The sequence below is a fragment of the Aulonocara stuartgranti genome (genome assembly GCF_965226115.1).
Source record: "Aulonocara stuartgranti genome assembly, chromosome: 15".
Taxonomy (NCBI): Eukaryota; Metazoa; Chordata; class Actinopteri; order Cichliformes; family Cichlidae; genus Aulonocara; species Aulonocara stuartgranti.
Window position 1 is genome coordinate 35,421,039 of NC_138951.1, and position 18,543 is coordinate 35,439,581.

The 18,543-nt window shown below is 39.5% G+C and overlaps 1 protein-coding gene across 2 annotated transcripts in view; it reads right to left on the minus strand.

The window, feature by feature from the left end:
* Nucleotides 1-4,300, minus strand: part of kank3 (KN motif and ankyrin repeat domains 3) — a 46,347-nt gene extending 42,047 nt beyond the window's left edge. For both annotated transcript variants that reach the window (XM_082505200.1, XM_082505199.1), the window contains exon 1: nt 4,170-4,300. The gene's annotated coding sequence lies outside the window, so the exon portion shown is untranslated. The remainder of the gene's footprint in view (nt 1-4,169) is intronic.
* Between the last annotated feature and the right edge of the window lie 14,243 nt (nt 4,301-18,543).

Below are 18,543 nucleotides of genomic sequence, written 5' to 3' on the forward strand. Positions count from 1 at the left end.
ATGAGAAATGGAAGAAATGCATTATTGCTCAGTCTGCAATAGCTTTCCCAGAACAAACACCAATTGCAAATAACATACTAAAAATAAACCTGAAAATCTGTTTAGAACAGCGTACTATGTTGCAAAGAGTGAACTACCACTGGCAAAATTTAGCAGTCTTTGCAAACTTCAAAAAGCAAATGGCCTCGATCTTGGTTCCACTTGCCTCTTACCCGTGACTTCAGTGGAAATTTCAAATACAGGATCTGACACAGACTGATTCATGTCCTACACAGTTCTACAAGTTCATAGAAATTTCTCTTCAATTAGAACCAAGTATTTGAGTTGATGATTGTAATTTTTATACAATGTTGTAATTTGTTTTTCAACAATTTTTTAATTAATGTTTTGTTTCCTTTACAATATTATACTTTAATGTATAATTTTATAAAGGAAACAAAACAGGAAACAAAACATCAATCAAAAAATTGCTCTCTTTTTTATTCGGGCTACTTAAATTGATTTTGGGCTACCAAAAACTGAAGAGTCCCTGCCCGAAGGGCTACCAGGGATTTTGAAATTTTACGAGCCCTGAGATATTTTTTTTTTATTACTTTTTTGTTTCACCAACATTAAATTTAAAAACTGTACTTTTGAGTTAAAATATATATTTATAATTTTAATAAATGACAAATTAAAAAGGCATGAACATTTTTTTTGTATCGAAAAAATATCGAACCGTGACACCAAAGTATCGAACCGAACCGAACCGTGAATTTTGTGTATCGTTGCACCTCTAATAAAAATCAGAAATTCAATACCAAGTTCAGCGAGGCACACAGCGGTCTCTTGTTTACTAACCTGGTTTGTTTAGAGCTCCGTGATCTGGGCAGACCAATACAAAAATTTAATTCTTCACATAAGGGTGATGGGGTCAGTCTATTCATAGAAGAAAACGTATTTCGTTGAGTTGTGCGATTACAGTTTCTGGAGCTTAAAAATACCACACTGATGAAACTATCTCAGCACCAAGTTGGGTATATATAAACAAAGATGTCAGAAAAGTCTGTGTTTCCCAGTCATAATTATTACTTTAGAAGTCTAGATCTCATAATTACCATTTCCAAAATCTGACCTGAATGTGGCACAAAATGCGAAGGAAAACAACAGCGAATGAAGTATTGATTTATAGCCCGGTCTCGCTGCGGTGGTTGTATCTCAGTACGTGGCCCGGTCAGAATATGTCAGTTTTATTTTTTACTTCTCCTGACACTGCTGCGTCCAGCTTTCTTTTTCCTGCCTGCATCATGTCACCGCAGTGCACTGGCCTGCTAAAATTAAAGCCACTTGTAATAAAGCTAAAAATACGACCACATGTACTTTATCAAGCAGGACTCATGAGCACACACTCAAATGCAATTTAGTTCTAATTTAATAAACTGTTCTCCATCAGCTCCGAGGTGTAAATCAGGCAGGAATGCATTAATTAGGAAGGCAGTGTTTATTAAAATATATATATATATATATATATATATGTATGTATATAATCCTGTCACTGAGTATCAAGAGTGTTACAGTGACCTCTTGACTCCTCCAAGTAGACTTACTGCCAAGCTATTTTTGAGGTGGCAGCAGTAAGTCAAACCCCAGGGTCCTGTTGCAGAAAGGCAGCTTCCCCTGAGAGAGCGCCACAAAGTTATTAAGAGCTTAACACAAATTCTGAAGAGCTTCTCCTCATCGCCCCCATCAATTTCTCACTCTTACCCTTCATCCAGAGACTTAAGGATGTATTTACTGCAACTGCCTCTTTGATTTCAGTTTTCTGGAGCCCTGATATTTAGTCTGTTAATCCATACGGCTGCTATATTTCACTCCCGAACCAATAAATGAGCTCACTTTTTTTTCTTCCTACTCCCACATTAGTTAATTAAGGAAGAGCTGATGGGTGGACAAGAAATCCAAAAAGGTTACATTATGCAGAATTGCTGACAATAGCGAGGTAACGACGAGCCACCGAGCACCAGCCACTACACTGCTTCACCTACTTATCTCATGATTCCTGTTCTGCTGAGCTCATCATTCCCAGACAGGCAACAAATTGTTTTATCCCATGACGCGCAACATAACGACAACATTCTGACCGAAAGAACGTCCATGACATTCATGAGGGGTGTGTGTGTGTGTGTGTGTGTGTGTGTGTGTGTGTGTGTTGGCAGCACAAAGCACTCTTCACTGCAAAACAACAGGCCAGAAAATCAAAACATGTCTCTTGGGTTTGAGCCACAGATGGATCTGCAGAGGTTTCTTATTTAATATACAAACAAAGGTCACAACACAATGGCCGCACATTAGAGCTCTGAAACTTTAAACTGGATCCATTTAAACATCAAGGTTACCGTCCCACAGCCTAATAAAGGAGACCTGGAGATCACTTTAGTTTGTCGGCAAATCAAAGTGAAATTAATTTTACTGACCGAACAGCTATTCTCGGTGTGTGTTCTGTCTTCTAGTAGCTGCACATCCGGCAGTGCAAAAGAGACTTAGCAGAGTAGAACTAGGTTATGTGTTCGGCATAAGTTGCATGGTGATTCAGCCAGGTAAGGGTGGACACTTTGATGAAACAGAAAACTCGGACTTCAAGCTCACATAGCTCGAAAACTTCCAATCTTGCTTTATAGTACTTATACACATCTAATTATAGATTCAGTTGAAAAACAACTGATCAGATTTTAAAGACAGAGCATTAATACCACAGTCAGCACTTTATTAATATAGCAGAACCACTGAGCTAAGATCTCTTTTACAACAGAGACTTTGTCAAGATAGCAACCATATAAACTCAAAACATCTCAAAAGTATCAAAAATCCAACATTACATACAGGACCTACAACATAATATGCAGCATTGCCACACTGACTGCCAGTGTTAGGGTAAATGAAGCTGTGGGTATGCAGACCTTGTTTTTTAATAGTAGTGGCGTTAATCACTTTAACCAAAAGCTTAAATACGCACTTCCTGTTTCATTAATACAGGTGAGACAGCAACACAATTCTTTAGCCGCTGAATAACTTCATAACATAAAGTGCACTTCTTCTGTTTGGATGAAGGATCAAAGTCGAGTTGTAAAAACTTGTGTCTTTGTATCGAAAAGAAATGCAGCAAAAGTTTTTATTGTCTTATAAACCTTCAAATTCATGGATGTGTGAATAAAAAAGGAAAAAAGAGCCTCTGAGGGTAATATCTCATCACCTCACTGGTATTTAATGTAACACGCCCCCAACAGCGCTGCCACTTAGGATTTTTTTTAAAGCAGTGCTGTTTTCAAGCTAAACATCCGGAGCTGTGGCTGCAGGCCGTCCATCATCCCAAGTGATTCATAGTGAGAGGCTGATGAAGCCAGCAAAGCTACAGGGCAAACCAGACACTGGAATCACAGCACTTTATTATAAGACAGGAAAGCAGCCAGGGGGACAGATATTGGGGGTGCTGACTTGGGATGGAGGGGGATTTCCGTCCTATAAAGCAGCCTCACCCCTCCCACAACAATGTCTGGCACAGAAAGATGTTCCCTTCTTTACTGAAGCTACATTTAGTTTGCTTCACATGTGAAGAAGCTGCAGTGTGTCCTGCAGGAAGAGGTGTAAAAGGAGATGCGCACTGAAGTGGCTCGTCTGAGGTTTGACAAGTCAAAGCAACAGCAATAACAACAACAACAACAACACAACAAGAAAACCACAAAAGATATCACGAACACTGACCTAAATCCTGTCATTTCTAATGTGAGACAGCCGCAGGCAATAAAACACAGCTTTAAAGTGAATGGTTCTCATAGCAAATGCAGTGGTGGGAGAAAAGCCCTGTTTGGGAAACAAAAACTATTTTCAGTTTGCCAAATTAGTGGCGAGGGAGCCAGTACAAACCACATCCACTCAGACAGTTCAGTAAAACCTAAATAGAGTCTGAGTAGACTCTAAATTTAAAAAAGGGAGCATTTAAAATAATTTTAAAATGTATATATTATATATAAGGTTCCAGAGGCAAACACAAAATCAGACATTATCAATAATCCACTGGAACAGTTTGCAGCAGCCTCTGTTTAATAAGACACAACTACTTTGGCCAGAGGCTCGATTAGTAATAATCAGCTAATCAATACAGCCATGGACCCCCTCGGGCACTGCTGTCTTACCTTGTGGCTGCCCTCCGTCCAGTCACACTGAGGCTTGTCATAACTTCAGGAGAGGTAAGAAAAGTTTGGGAGGAGAAGGAGGGAGGGGGAAAAAACTCCTACCTCCTGACTTCAGCCTTTGGGTCAAGTTACCGAAAAAGTTTAAAATGTGTTTCCGATTTAGAATTTCAAAATAAAACGACCACGTTGCACTGAAGGGGTTTGTTTTATCTCTTGTATACATTTACATCTCTAATCTCGTTTTCTTAAATCACGTTCTATCACAGCTCCTGTGTATACGCTGATGACAGACCTGTCAGCTTCAGTTATCTAATGTTTTGTCTGATATTATAAATACATTTAGAGCATTGAACTTTTAATTTATTTATTTATTCATTCATGCTTTTGTATTGTAAAATTGATTTTCTAAAACATGCATTTTATTATTTTATTTCTCAGTAGTGATACAGTAATAATACAGTAGGTTTAACATTTGCATGATTTTTAGTAAAGATCATTGTCTGATCAGTAAATAAGTCCAACAAACAGGTTTTCTTTCAACACGGCAGAGCATACACAAACATAATTCAAACTCACGACTGCTTATATCATGACTGATGCGTTGCTTTCTACCACTCTACTTGTGTGTTTGTCGGATGCACAGAGTGATGAGGATTTGGAAAAGCATCATTGGTGTTTATACATATTCCTTGTCTTACAGGGTTTTGTTTTGTTTTTTAACCTATGAAAATCATCTTCTGTGAGCATACTGTGTATCTATTAGTGTGAGTGAATATCAAGGGTGGGGGGGGGGGGGGGGGGGGGTAATGTCAGCTGAAGCTTGAAAACAATTGAGGCGCTGATTTGTTTATGTTGTAGCAGGTTATCGGCTGCAAATCTTTTAACTGTTCCCAAAGCAGATCTCAGAAAATTAGTGCTCAGGATGCATTCAGGTACTTTTAAAACAAGCCACCTGCTGACCTCAGAGCAATTACAACTATGCTTACATTCAAAAGCAGACTTAAAAGTGTATATTTAACTTTTATATATTATTTATAAGAATTTGTAACTTTTTATTTTGTCTTTAATTGCTTTTTATGTTTTTATATTTTATTATAAGTATGTTGGTTTAACGTCTGATGAAATGTTGCTTTAACTGGCTTTTATTTTGAATGCAGAGGCCTTCTTTTCCGTCATTTCCTGTTTAGCTGCAACGACAGATTATATTTTGACGTAGGTTTTGGAGAGTTTGCCGCTAATTCCATCTTGAAGGAACACTGACAAACAGCTGAATGCTCCAATCAGGAACCCTGTGTGGAGCCCCCAGGGACCGACGACATAGGCGGGACTTGTTTGTCAGTTTGGTCAAATGGCGCCAAATCTGGCATGTAATCATAAATCATTTTTAAATATTTCTTTTGTTTCTTGCATGTAAGGTCATTTGTGCCATTGTAAAAAAAAAAAAAAAAAAAAAAAGCCCAACACAAGTTAAAATTTCTGGGTTTGAGATCAAAGTTTTTCCTTAACTCAAAGGGTTTGGTTGGTAAATTAACAGGAAGAAACCTCCAACAGATGCAGGGTCAAGGAGGGTTGGCCATCTACTGTGATCTACTGTGACTGGTTAGGGGCTACGGGAGGAAGACAGACAAAAGATACGCTATGGAAGAGAACCAGAGATGAATAATAACTAATGATTAAGGAGGCCAGTGAAGAAGAAGCACTCAGTGCATCATGGGAAGCTCCTTGCAGCCTGGGCTTATTGCAGGGTAACTATGGGAAGATTCAGGGTCACCTGATTCAACCCTAACTATGGGCTTTGTCAAAAAGGAAAGTTTAAAGCCTAATCTTTAAAGAAGAGAGGGTGTCTGTCTCTTGAGTCCAGACTGGGAGCTGAGAGGTTAAAAATAAAGTTTCTTGAGACGCCTTTGTGGCCGATTTATTCTAGACTGTCTGCCTGAGGGATGAAAAACCATGATTCCAAGAGATTTTCCCACATTTGGTGCTTTGACAGTTGTAGTGAAGGATTAATGACAAATAACAGCGTCACCAACCACAGGGCAGGGGACGCTGTTATTGGTCAAGTCTAACTGAACTCCTACTGGGTATTTTGGGTCCTACTTTGAGGTATTTACTCAGAATTTTGAGTTAATAAGTTGAGCTTTTGATATGCCTAATTCGAAATTTCAAGATCTGAAATTGACAAAACCGTCCAAGTATTGTGTGTCTCTTCCTGGCCTCAAAAAGGGGATGATTGACTTATTACCTGAAGTGGGAGCCCACCATCACCTCCGTCATTAAGAAAGCCCAGCAGAGGATGTACTTCCTGAGGCAGCTGAAGAAATTCAACCTGCCAACACAGACGATGATGCAGTTCTACACTGCAATCATCGAGTCCATCCTCACCTCCTCCATCACCGTGTGGTACACTGGAGCCACTATCAGGGAACAACAGAGACTGCAGCGTGTTGTGCGCTCTGCTGAGAAGGTGATTGGCTGCAGACTCCCATCTCTGCAGGACCTGTACACCTCCAGGACACTGGGGAGTGCAGCTCGGATCTCAGCTGACCCTTCTCACCCTGGACACAGTCTGTTTGACCTGCTTCCCTCAGGCAGGAGGCTCCGGTCCATTCGCACCAGAACCTCTCGCCATAAGAACAGTTTCTTCCCCTCTGCTGTTGGACACATGAACAATAACCTTATGACTGTTCCCACCACTAACACATGACCCTACGTTGTGTTCACTGCATCATTCCATGTTTGGCACTGATCACCACCTGCACTCATGTATATATCATGTATATATCTATCTATCTACTTAGCACTTTTAATTCTTATTCTCATTTTTATTTTCATGTCCATTTAAGCTTAATTTATAACAGTATTTATAACAGTATGTTTGCACTGAAGCACCGCAGCAATTTCCTAATGTTGTAAACCCGCTCAACATTTGGCAATAAAACCCTTTCTGATTCTGATTGTGATTATTCGAAAGTACCTTCATAAAGCACTGTAAACTGCATCACCTGCCATCCAACAGCTGAGGGCGCTGTAGTCTTTCCAGTATGAAGGTACTCACAGGGATTCTCTACATACAACAAACAGGACGCCTGAAAACAAAAAGATTCCTAAAGTGGCTGTGACAAAGAAGCTTCCAAATGTTTTATACTGAATTAAAAATTTAAAAGAAACCTTACTGAGCCAAAATATTTGAAACCAAACAAAGAAACTGTAAAGGGTCATTTCAGTGAAATAAAGAATGAAAATATTGGCTTTAATACAATAAAAAGACATCAGCCACACACAAAGATACCAGTCTGAATGAAGTGTAACAAAGACTAACTAGGGAGAAGAGCCCTGCACCATAACAAAATGTTAAAATATCTCAAATTGATTCCCAAAATTCTTTTTCTGCTGTACGTTTTGGTTATTTCTCACCATTTTGATCACCGTCAAAGCAAAGACTCTATAAAAAAAACTAAAAACTTAAGGATTATCATGTTGCATCATTCTCCTGACATGCTTGTTGAGTTCATCCAGTATTTTGGGGTGTGCACAGCTGCATTTAGCTCTTGTGTATCTTCAGTCATTTCTAATTCATCGCCTTGCTCCATGTTCATTACTGCAGTGGTCCTCTGGTCTGAGCTATGAAGCAAGTTCAACATAAAGAGCATTTTGTTTTTGCTGTTTGCGTGAAATTTAACAGCAGGACAGCGTGCAGAACAGAGTCACAACGGGGGTTATAGGAGTATTCATGCATGAGTCAAACATAAGCGTGCAATTAGGACTAAGTTTGGGTCCAAACCTAAGAGCTCTTTCATGCTGGTAATCAAACTGATGGCCCCAAAGATGAAACTACTGCTGTCAGTGGTTATGGGAGGGTTTAATCCAAGAACTTTTATGGATGACTGGTCTGTCCACAGGGATTTTCTTCCCACAGAAATGACCTCAAATGAACGCTACATTACTCTGTACTTTCAGCTCTCAAATGTGTCTCTGAGGATTCACGGGTTTTTTAAAAACCTTGTTAATGGTGAATTGTAACCATTGTTAAGCTTACACGGCAATTAATTGTGAAATCTGTTTTTATGGCCTTGAGGCTCAAAGTTTGGGCCTGCATTTTTGTTGGAGTCTACTCAACCTGTTTCTTATTTGTGCATCAGCTCAAACAATCAACATATTAAAATTCAAATAATACACTCATTCTCAACCATTTATTATCTTTTTCATATCACACAGAGCTGTTGTTTGCTTTCTCAAAAAGTGTAATATAAATTTTTATTACTGGGTTTAGCATTCATCCATCCATTGTTTTAGGTCACTGAGCAGCAGTCTAAGCAATGATACCCAGACCCTCATCTGCTACCTCCTCCAGCTCTTCTGGGGGTGGATGCTGAGGCGTTCCCATATCAGCCAAAAGATATAATGCCCTGGGTTGGCTCCCAGTCAGGCCTGCCCGAAACATCTCACCTTATCCAGGAGAAATTTGCCCCAGATAGTGTCTTCCAAGACAAACTGGTCCTTGGTGTCAGGCCAGACCAAGACCAAGATAGAAGATCAGTGGTCCATATTACCTTGCACAGATCGTTACTAGGGCCCCACCCTGGACCCACGACTAAGCAAGAAATTGCCATCCTTCATCCAAATCTATAAACAATAGGGGAACAATGCCACTCCTTCTCTGCTGCTGGGAAGCCAGACCATCCAGCATCTGGTTTGTTTTTGCTGCCATAACAAACCATAAACTATGAGAGAAAAAGGAACATTTGACTTAGTTACAGTTCACCTCTCCCTCTCCCGAAGCAGTTTCCTTTTTGCTTATAAGCCTGTTTTATGGGGAACTTACACAGTTCACAGTGATGACATGACCATTTCTTCACCTCACACAGTCTTTATGGGATGAGGGTGAGAGAACAGAGCTATAACAATGAAAGAAAAAAACTTCTTCTTTTTTTCTTTTTAGGAAGAGCTTTGAGAGAACGCACGAGAGTCACAATCATCAAAATCTCAGCTCATGGTTTTCTTATAGAATATTGTATCACTTATTACTGACTGACACACAAAAATATGATTTAAAAAAGTGTTTAAACAACCTGGAAACAGAGAGAAATGTTTGAGATTATAATGTCAAACTGCCTTTAAATGTGGTTATAATGAAACCTGTTATCATTAGTTCTGAGAAGCACATGAGATGTTTTAAGTCTGGGGAAAGCTGGCAAGATAGTTTGTTTGATTTTGGGTTAGAGGCAAGCAGTTTGTGAACTGTAACACTGCAGAGGTGACACATTGTTGAACCTTGGTTTGGATTTGACTGATATAAGATGGAGTGTGAGCTGCTGGACAGGAAGGCTGAAGCAACAATGCTTTCAGGTCAGTGTGACCCAGCAGGGTCGACATGACACTGTGTCAATACATTAATGAGCAACACGACACTGAAAACACAGCAGGCTCTGGACGGGAAGAGCAGTGCAGTTCAACAGTTCATATCTCTGGAGCCAAACTATCCCACCCTGGAGGAACAGATACTTAGAAGTAACAAAGCTGCTGCTTCTGTGATCTTGGTAGAAAGACCTGTGACCTGGTCCACTTCTTAAGAAACACTCATACACAGATAACCCTTTCCCCCACTTGGATCAAAACATAAAACTTTTGGTCTCTACAATGAAACAAGGCAAAAACAAACAATGACTTCAACTGAATACATTCATTTAAAAAAGAAGTTACACCTTGTCAGTGTTGAACTCCCTTTTGCCTTTAAAACTGCATTTTCTTTCAAAGTACAGATTCAACAAGCTGCTGGAAAAACTCTCAGAGATTCGGGTCTATATTGACATGATATTTTCCATCCCAAAGAAACCAGGAGTGTTAGCTTGGTGGAACCAGCAGGTAGAAGATGGGTACACTGTGGTTATAAAGGGATAGAGATAGTCAGCAACAATACTCGGGCAGGCTGTGGCATTTAAATAATGCTCAGTTGGTACTAAGGGGCTCAAAGTGTGATAAGAAAACAGTACAGTATTACTACAGTATTACTTGACACTACAAGTCTGCACCATTAATACGAGTCAGGATAGATCCATGTTGTTTATGCCAAATATTGACCCTACAGCAGAAATTAAGACTCATCACAACAAACATTTTAAATTTTTCCAATCTTACATGTTACACAAGGTTACATTTTTCCCAACCGGTCACGGCAGATGGCCCCGCCCCTCGCTGAGCCTGGTTCTGCAGGAGGTTTCTTCCTGTTAAAAGGGAGTTTTTCCTTCCCACTGTCACCAAAGTGCTTGCTCATAAGGGGTCATATGATGGTTGGGTTTTCTCTGTATGTATTATGTATTATTATTAGGGTCTACCTTACAATATTAAGCGCCTTGAGGCGACTGTTGTTGTGATTAGTATAAATATGGTATATTTATATATGGTAAGTATAAATAAAATTGAATTGAATTGTTCAGTTTTGGGGAGCCTGTGCAAATTGTAGCCTCAGTTTATTGTTCATAGCTGACAGGGAATGAAGCTGGTGTGCTCTGCGGTAGCCCGTCAGCTTAAATGTTTAATATGTTGTGTATTCAGAGATGCTCTTCTGAGGCACCAGTACATCTCGCCTGGTTGAGCAAGAGATGTGCTGCGAGACACAATTCCAACCCAGGGCCCTTTGTCTTTCCTCATTCACTCCTTTTTTTTTTAAGAAACACTCTTCTCCTTAACTGGGTTTTATCAATTGGTTATTTGAGTTACTCTTGCCTTCCTATCTGCAAAGCAGTTTTGGCCACTCTCCTCTTACATCAACATGTTCACCCAGAGAAACCCAGAGCTGTATATTTTTCTCTTTTTCTGACCATTTTCTGTAAACCTGGTTATGTGGGAAAATCCCAGCACACCAGCAGTTTCTGAATTACTCAAACCAGCCTGTCTGGCACCATAGTCACTTACTTAGTCACTCATTCACTTATTTCTTTGTTGTGTGTGGTCATGACCCACCCAGCTGTAACCTCTGTAAACTGTAGAAATGGTCTGAAATTTATAAATCTATTTCAGTATACCAGTGCATTTTCCTGCTAATGGTTCTGCACGTCTCCTACAGGTTGCTGCTGTTTTTCTTCTTACAGCCACAGTTACAGACGTGCAGGAGTTCGCATGAGGAGATGTTCTGATGGATCCTACAGATGGAGGAAGCTGCAGCAATTTGGAAGCACTGAAAGGTTTTATGGCTTCTTTTTCCTCCAGGTAAGCACGACTTCTGGTTCAGAAGGTCACCCTCACAGTGACTTGGATCATGCCTAAAAAAGATGGACACACCCTCATCCTCCTAAAAGAAGAGGAGACTGCAATCAGCTAAAGTCAACCTTTTAACCTTTCATTTTTTTAAAACACAGATGTGTGGGAGAAAAAAATCTGGAGTTCCATTATGCCCAAGAAAGAGCTTTGATTTTAGTGGGCAAAGTCTCTCTCTTTCCATGTCTCTCTCAAGGTCCTTTTGAAGCTTTTAAGCTGTTCACAGGACATGTGGTAATATATCATAACGTTTTTGTTTGCTAATATTGCCACAAATCAAAGGTTTTCTGTTATCACGGATGGCGTCAACACCCAGTTCATCCCACCAGAAACATAGGGCGGTTGCTGGTTGTTTGTGTGTTGGCAAGGTTTCTCTCAGTGAGTCATTACTTCCATCAGTGCGATGGTTTGTCTTCAAGAACGAACGTGCAATGTGCATTAAACACGACAAAGCCAGGAAGTTATCATTCGGATCAGTCTGAGCTTTAGCTCCACGCCTGCTCTGTGCAACACCAGAGGAGACTCTCCTGGTAGATTTTCACTGATCTTACTAAAACAGAAGTTCATCAGGAAATTATTTGTAATTTTTGAGTAAAACACCCGAACGATCTGTTCATGGATGATGGATGAAAAAAAAAATGTGGCCACTTGGGGCCAGAGAAACCACCTGTAAACACAAACCTGAGATCACAGCACGTTCCAATCGTTCCCAACTGAGAAATGATTAAAATGCTGACAAACACTGCAATAAAAACTGCTGCACATTCTGTACCATCAGTGGTACCACTCCTCTCTGCTGTTTCTCGCACTGCCGCATTTCATGGTAACATTGTAGAAACCTTTGTACGCTATTACCGGCCAGGGAGGAAAAACAAAGCTGGAGGCCAAGCAGCAGCGGCTCTTTATCAGAACAATAACCTGTAAAATAATTTCCCTGCTGAGCAGTTAGTTGTACGTACAGGATGGAGGTAGGAGTATACCTGTCTATCAGCTCAGAGTATGCATCAAAGTCCAAGAAAAGGCTGGCAGCAAAATGTGTTTTCTCAAGTAGAGTCAGAATGAGGCCACACAGGAAGGAGTCATAAACACATTTACATTGGTCTCAAGGCCTCTGCGCACATAAATGCTCAGAATTTCCAAGAAAAACAAGCTTACAAATAAATAACTGATGCAGTCTTCTAGTTTAAGTGGCTATAGATTCCTATTTCTACATCATAGTAATGATTATTTTGTCATTGACCATTTTTCCTTTAAAACTCGATCAGAGAAGAGTCGGAATCACAGGAGACCTTTATATCAAGAATTACATCATTTTAGCTTCTTGAAGTTTGTTAATCTTCCCTAAAAAAAACATCAGATTCATTAAATGCCTCACCTGTCGAGGCTCTCTGAGCCACTGGCTTAAGGTGTTGAGGGTGCTCAGGAGGCAGAATGGGTCATCTGCTAATATGAAGGTTGGTGGTTCAATCCCTGGCTGCTCCAGTCAAAAGATCACTGGGCATAATGCTGAACCTCAAGTTGCTCTGCAGTGTGTTCAATAGCGTGTGAATCTTGAATCTCAGAATAAAGCGTGTGTGAATGAGGCATGTTATATAAACCAGAGCAGAAAAGTGTCACATAAGAACGAGCCTGTTTAAAAGAATGACTGATTTCTACTTTATTTATAAGTTATTATCTTTCAAATGTTTCAGCATTTTACTGACAAGAAAATTCACATTTAACAGAAAAAGGAACTCCCATAACCAAAAGAGTTTCCGTCACTCTCGGCCTCGTTACGTGTTTTCTTGTTAAATTGGGGTTAAAAATAAATTTAGGAAACGCTCCATCACCCTCTTGCTTTATGAAGATGAGTCATTTAAAGTTGCCTCACAACAGATTCCCTCTTTTATTGTGAAAATACACTTTAGCAGCTCTGGATGCTGCAATGGAAAAAAGTCCTGTTCAAACAAGTACTGGAGCTCTCTGATATGATAGTTGTGTTACAAGAACAGCCTGGAGCTCTCCTGAGTCAGTACAAGTCATCTTGATGGGAACATTACTATCCATAGATTTCACAGAAATGCTTCAAACAGTTGGATCTGAAGACAGAAACATCCGAGACTGTGCAGTTTGTGAATATTTGCAGGAAAAGTAGGAAAACTACAGCCTCAACAAAGTCAGGTGAATTCATCCTCTGGTTGGTGATGACTCCTGGATCAACATTACAAAAAGAAATATTAACAGTTACAAAAACTAGAACAATTAAGGTATTTGAGGTCAAACTCACAAATTAACTCATAGTTTCAGGAAACAAACTGTTGTTTCACAGTAATCACTCACAAAATATTACATAATCAAATTAAAATGATAAAAGTTACATAAATTAAATCAATTTTATTAGCAGTTTTAATGTTAGTGTTTTACTAAACTTATCCATTACTAACATTTCAGTCATTTTTTCTGGATTAGAAACCACTAAGATTACATTTTTAAAAACTGAAAAACTTTATTGATTTCTTCTGAGCTGCTCACAAACAGAGCTTTGTAGGATATCATATGAATCCCATGAAATTTGAATATTCAGACAAAATGCAAACACTCACCAGAGGGCTGATTTTGCCCATGCCCCTAATCTCTACAAATGCGGTAACCAACACTTATTATTTGTTTTCTGTTCATTTTCACACATGTGAGGGCTTTCCTCCCAGTTTCTGGGTAAAAGGTGAGCTGTGTAAAAACAGCAGCATGGCCTGCCAGGAGCAGTCACGACCAATCAGAGTGCAGAGTAACCGGATGGAGGGTGAAGTGAACCCATGATCAGAGCTTAATACCTGGTTAATAACAAAAATATACCTGCTTCTTTTTATTGAGTGTGAGTATGCTGAAACATGTGCGATCAGTATCAGACTATTAAACAAGGTGGAGAACTCAAACTTGTGGGTTTTAGTAATCTGGCAACCACAAATCAGAGTGGAAAGTCCCACAGAGTTTTGGTAAAGGGAATCTTTTTAATGGGAATGTGGTCCTATCGCTTACAGAAGAACAACAAGCACACTGTGCACCACACCCACAGCAGATTACTTTAGTGATGAAATTCAGATGAAAACAGCCTAAGATGCATTTGTTTTAGGTGAAAGGGTGTAACTGCTACACCAAACAATGACTGAAGTGTGCCTCATGTCAATTATTCATGTTTTTCACAAACTTATAAAACGTTCACTTCTCCACTGAGTCTCATTAAGCCTTAAATGAGTCATTAGGATCTAGAAGGCGGGCCGTGGCCTGTGCTGATTAATGACATTTTCAGACTGACTGAAAACTCATGGAAATGATGCTAAATGAAGCTTAGACAAATGTTTGATAAAGAACATCTGTCCCTCATTCCTTTTGTTTCTCCGTCACTTCTCCTGCCCACATTTTTTTTAAGCTCAGTGCTTTAAACCACTTATTTTTTCCCACTGTGCCACTTCCTCCTCCTCCTCCTCCTCTTCTTGGATGTCCAGTGACTTTCAAAATTTCCATCAGCTATTCCAAAACAACCTTCACCACCACCAGCACCACCAGCATATGGACTACACACATGGTCCTATTCTGTGTTTTGCCTTCATCTGATGTGACCTTTCCCCCCTCTTGTCATTTTAGTGTTTACTGGTTGGACTGCTGAATGCAACGCAGGTCGAGACACAGCATTGTGCGATTTTCCTTTCTTATAAAAACAAAGTGGGAGTCAAAACAACATATCAAAGAACATTTTCAGATCGTATCTGTGATCTCATCCACAATTATGCAAAAGTAACATCTGCACTGGGAAGTTTGTTTGGGTTGGTAATGTTGTTTTGCACACAGATGCAGGTTTATACTTGCAACACAATGCCAACAAATCCTGGATGCAAATGTCTAAAGAAGATATTTGCTTTTACACCAGGACAAGGATCCAAGTGAACTTCAAAATCTGCATGAATACAAGCAGAAGCTTTTGAAGAGGCGCCTGGAAACCAGTGGGGGGGATCTTAAATATCCTGAAAGGGGTAAAAATGAAGTACTACTTTGATAATTCAAGGAATAAAAACTAATCATAATACTATTTAAAAACATCTGTTTGCTTTAACTTAAAAAAATAAAATAATGGTTCCAGTAAAGTGTCAAACTTCTCTCTTGTCCCTTCCTAAGAGTGTGGATGCTTGGAAAGTGTTTAAATTTACACATTGATGCTTTTACACAGAGTTAGGAAAACTGGGTAATAGTCAAAGTGCTACTTTACTATGCTCGGGCATTTACAGCAGCCATAAAATTCAATTAACACACTCACATCAACACGAAAAGTCAGCATGTTTTTGCAGTCAACACAAATCTAACCTCTGACTTACATGTCTTTGGCTCTGCTCCTCTGTTTGATCAGAGGGAGGACGCCCTGAGGAAACGGTGCTGCATTCTGGGTTAAAGTGCATTCAGAAAGTGTAAAAGAAAAAACACCACCAGTCCCAAAGTGAGTCGTAAAGCAGGGATGCTGCGAGCGTGTGGAAACTAGGTAAAAGGTCAGTGGGAAGAAAGTCAGCGAATGGAGCAGCAGCCTTGCATTTGTGAATAACAGCTGTTTTTAATGAATCCCACATGACATCAACACATGAAGCTGTGCGCGAGCTGCGTACGAGCTGTGCACGAGCATTACCTTTCACCCACTTTTCTTCTCTGCCAAAAGTTGACATGAAAAACAGGAGCCAGACTAACATGAATCAATAATATAATGAAAATAAACAAAAAGTGAAATCAGACTTGATTTTTATGATGGAGATTTATCTTCTTCAGAAACAAATTGACGTTTTAATAAAGAGAGGTGCAGGTGAATAGACTGTTCTTGTACGTCTCGGTTTAACGGCATTATCTACGTCTCCTCATCTGCCACTCTGTCCTATGGTGTACCTCAAGGTTCTGGTTTGGCGCCCGTACTGTTTGAACTGTATTTATTATCTTCTGCACCTTTCATATCAACGTTAAGTGGATGATATCTAATTGTAAATGTCTTTTCTAAATATATCTATCCTTAAGAACTGGATGGCTGCTAATTATCTTTTACTTAACACTGGGAAACTGACTGGTCCAACTCATTGTTGAACTATTGTAATTCACTGTATCTGGGCGTCAGGATTTCATTGTTGGATCGGTTACAAAATCCAGCTGCGAAGGTACCTACCAAGTCCTCCGAGTGGTCCCAGGTGACACCTAATTTGTCGTTTTTGCGCTGGCTCCCCATAAAGTTCAGACTTCACTTTAAGATCTTGGTGATCCCTGTTCAAATGTCTGCAGACTCCTATGAAAATGCAGGCAACTGATGCCTTCTTACAGAAACCTGTATGCGTTTTGTATTATTTGTATAGGCTTGGCTTTAACTAGTGGATGTTGGCATCAGTTTAACTCCCTGCATATATATCAAATTTCAAGCTATTTCAGTAAAGTAAATTCATTGTGTAGGTCAGCATCAAGGTAAGGATAATAAATCTGGGGGGACTTCTGGTTACAGCCAAGTAAGAAAGAGCTCTTAACACATTTGACATGAAAATGGAAGAAACAGACCATATCCCAGGAGTGGAGGAGAATACCTTGAAATCTCTGAGCTTCGTGGAATGATGGCAGCCATAGCACAATATGATAAAGAAAATAAAGGACTGGGTTTACCAAGCTGCAAATGGACAGCGCTTATTTAGGCTTCTTGTCTCATCTTTATGCCACTTACCTGACACCTGACCAGGGATTAAGACCCTTGTAATTGGCCACCACCATCAGATTATTTTAAAGTCTGAAAGCTTCCTTTCAGAGTTCTATGAATAACACTTTGCTGAGGTTGGTTGTTCGAGAATTTCCTTGTTTGAGTTTCCTGATAATTACTAAACAAGATAATGGTTACATGCTGATCCAGCTGCTGTGCCTCTGCCTGTTTTTAGAGGCTTTGGTTCAGAGTCCCGGCTCTTCCTCTGGGTCTCCCGCTGTGCATGTCTGGGCTCAAACAGAGCTCAGGGGGAATAGTATGGGAATAGTTCATGCCCGCTAGAGGCTGATGCAACATACCAGACATGTAGCAACATCCTGACCTTTCACACACTAACCCACTGGTGCCTGAGGACACCGTCTTCCTGCGATCCCCCGCTCTGGAAACTCATGCACTGTACATGTGCAGATCTGACGGGACATGCTGTGTGGCTGTAATCTGCACAGTTACCGTGCCCTCGTGGGTAATAAACAAAGGAAGGAGGTTTCAGGGCTTATTTTAGACAACAGAAGCTGTTTTGACTTCCTACAAGTTTGAGATTTTAAAACGACAGATGAACAGAGCCTGATGTTTGTGTTTTTTTGTAATCAGACAGACAGCGCTATCCAACCCTGTGATGATGGAGGTCCTTTCAAAGATAGACACAGTAAATTACACATCATGTAACACTTTTATCTTTACACAGCATTGATTTTTATGGGGGTGTCGTCATATAAAAGCCTAAAAAGAAATACGCAGGGAGGCGATTACACTCTAGATTTGAACTCTGCCACAGTACCAAATTAAATACATGACGAAAGTGAAGTGTGCTATATTTAGTAATGATTGTAGCATTAAAATGTAAGATTTAAACCAAATATCTGTGCTAAACTTACAAGTTCATAAACAAGATGCAATCATTTTTAATTAAATAGAAGTGAAATATAAAAAAATCAAAGGTTTATTTATTTAAATTATTATTCATTAAGGAAAAAATGTTTGGTATAAACTGAATATAAAGCAATCAAGAAAATTTAATTTCACCAGAGTCCATTAAATTTAACATTTTACATTCTACTTATGTAAATTTAAAAAGAATTACATCAAATTCGAGCATTTTTCACATAAATATGTTTTTGAGTCTAGATTGTGATTGTCCTTCAAAACAAATAACCTGGTAACTTTGACCCAAAGTAGTCTGTGATCAGCAGTGTGCTGTGTTTCATCTCATCATTTCTTGGTCACAATAATTTCTAGAACTCACACTTAAGCTCAGATCAAAAAAACCTACAAATGAAAAATAAATAACAAATCAAAGTCAAAAAGTTTAGTCAAGAATTTCATTTTATTTTGAAAAATCAAACTTGAGAAGTAGTGATACTATATGTGTAATTACAG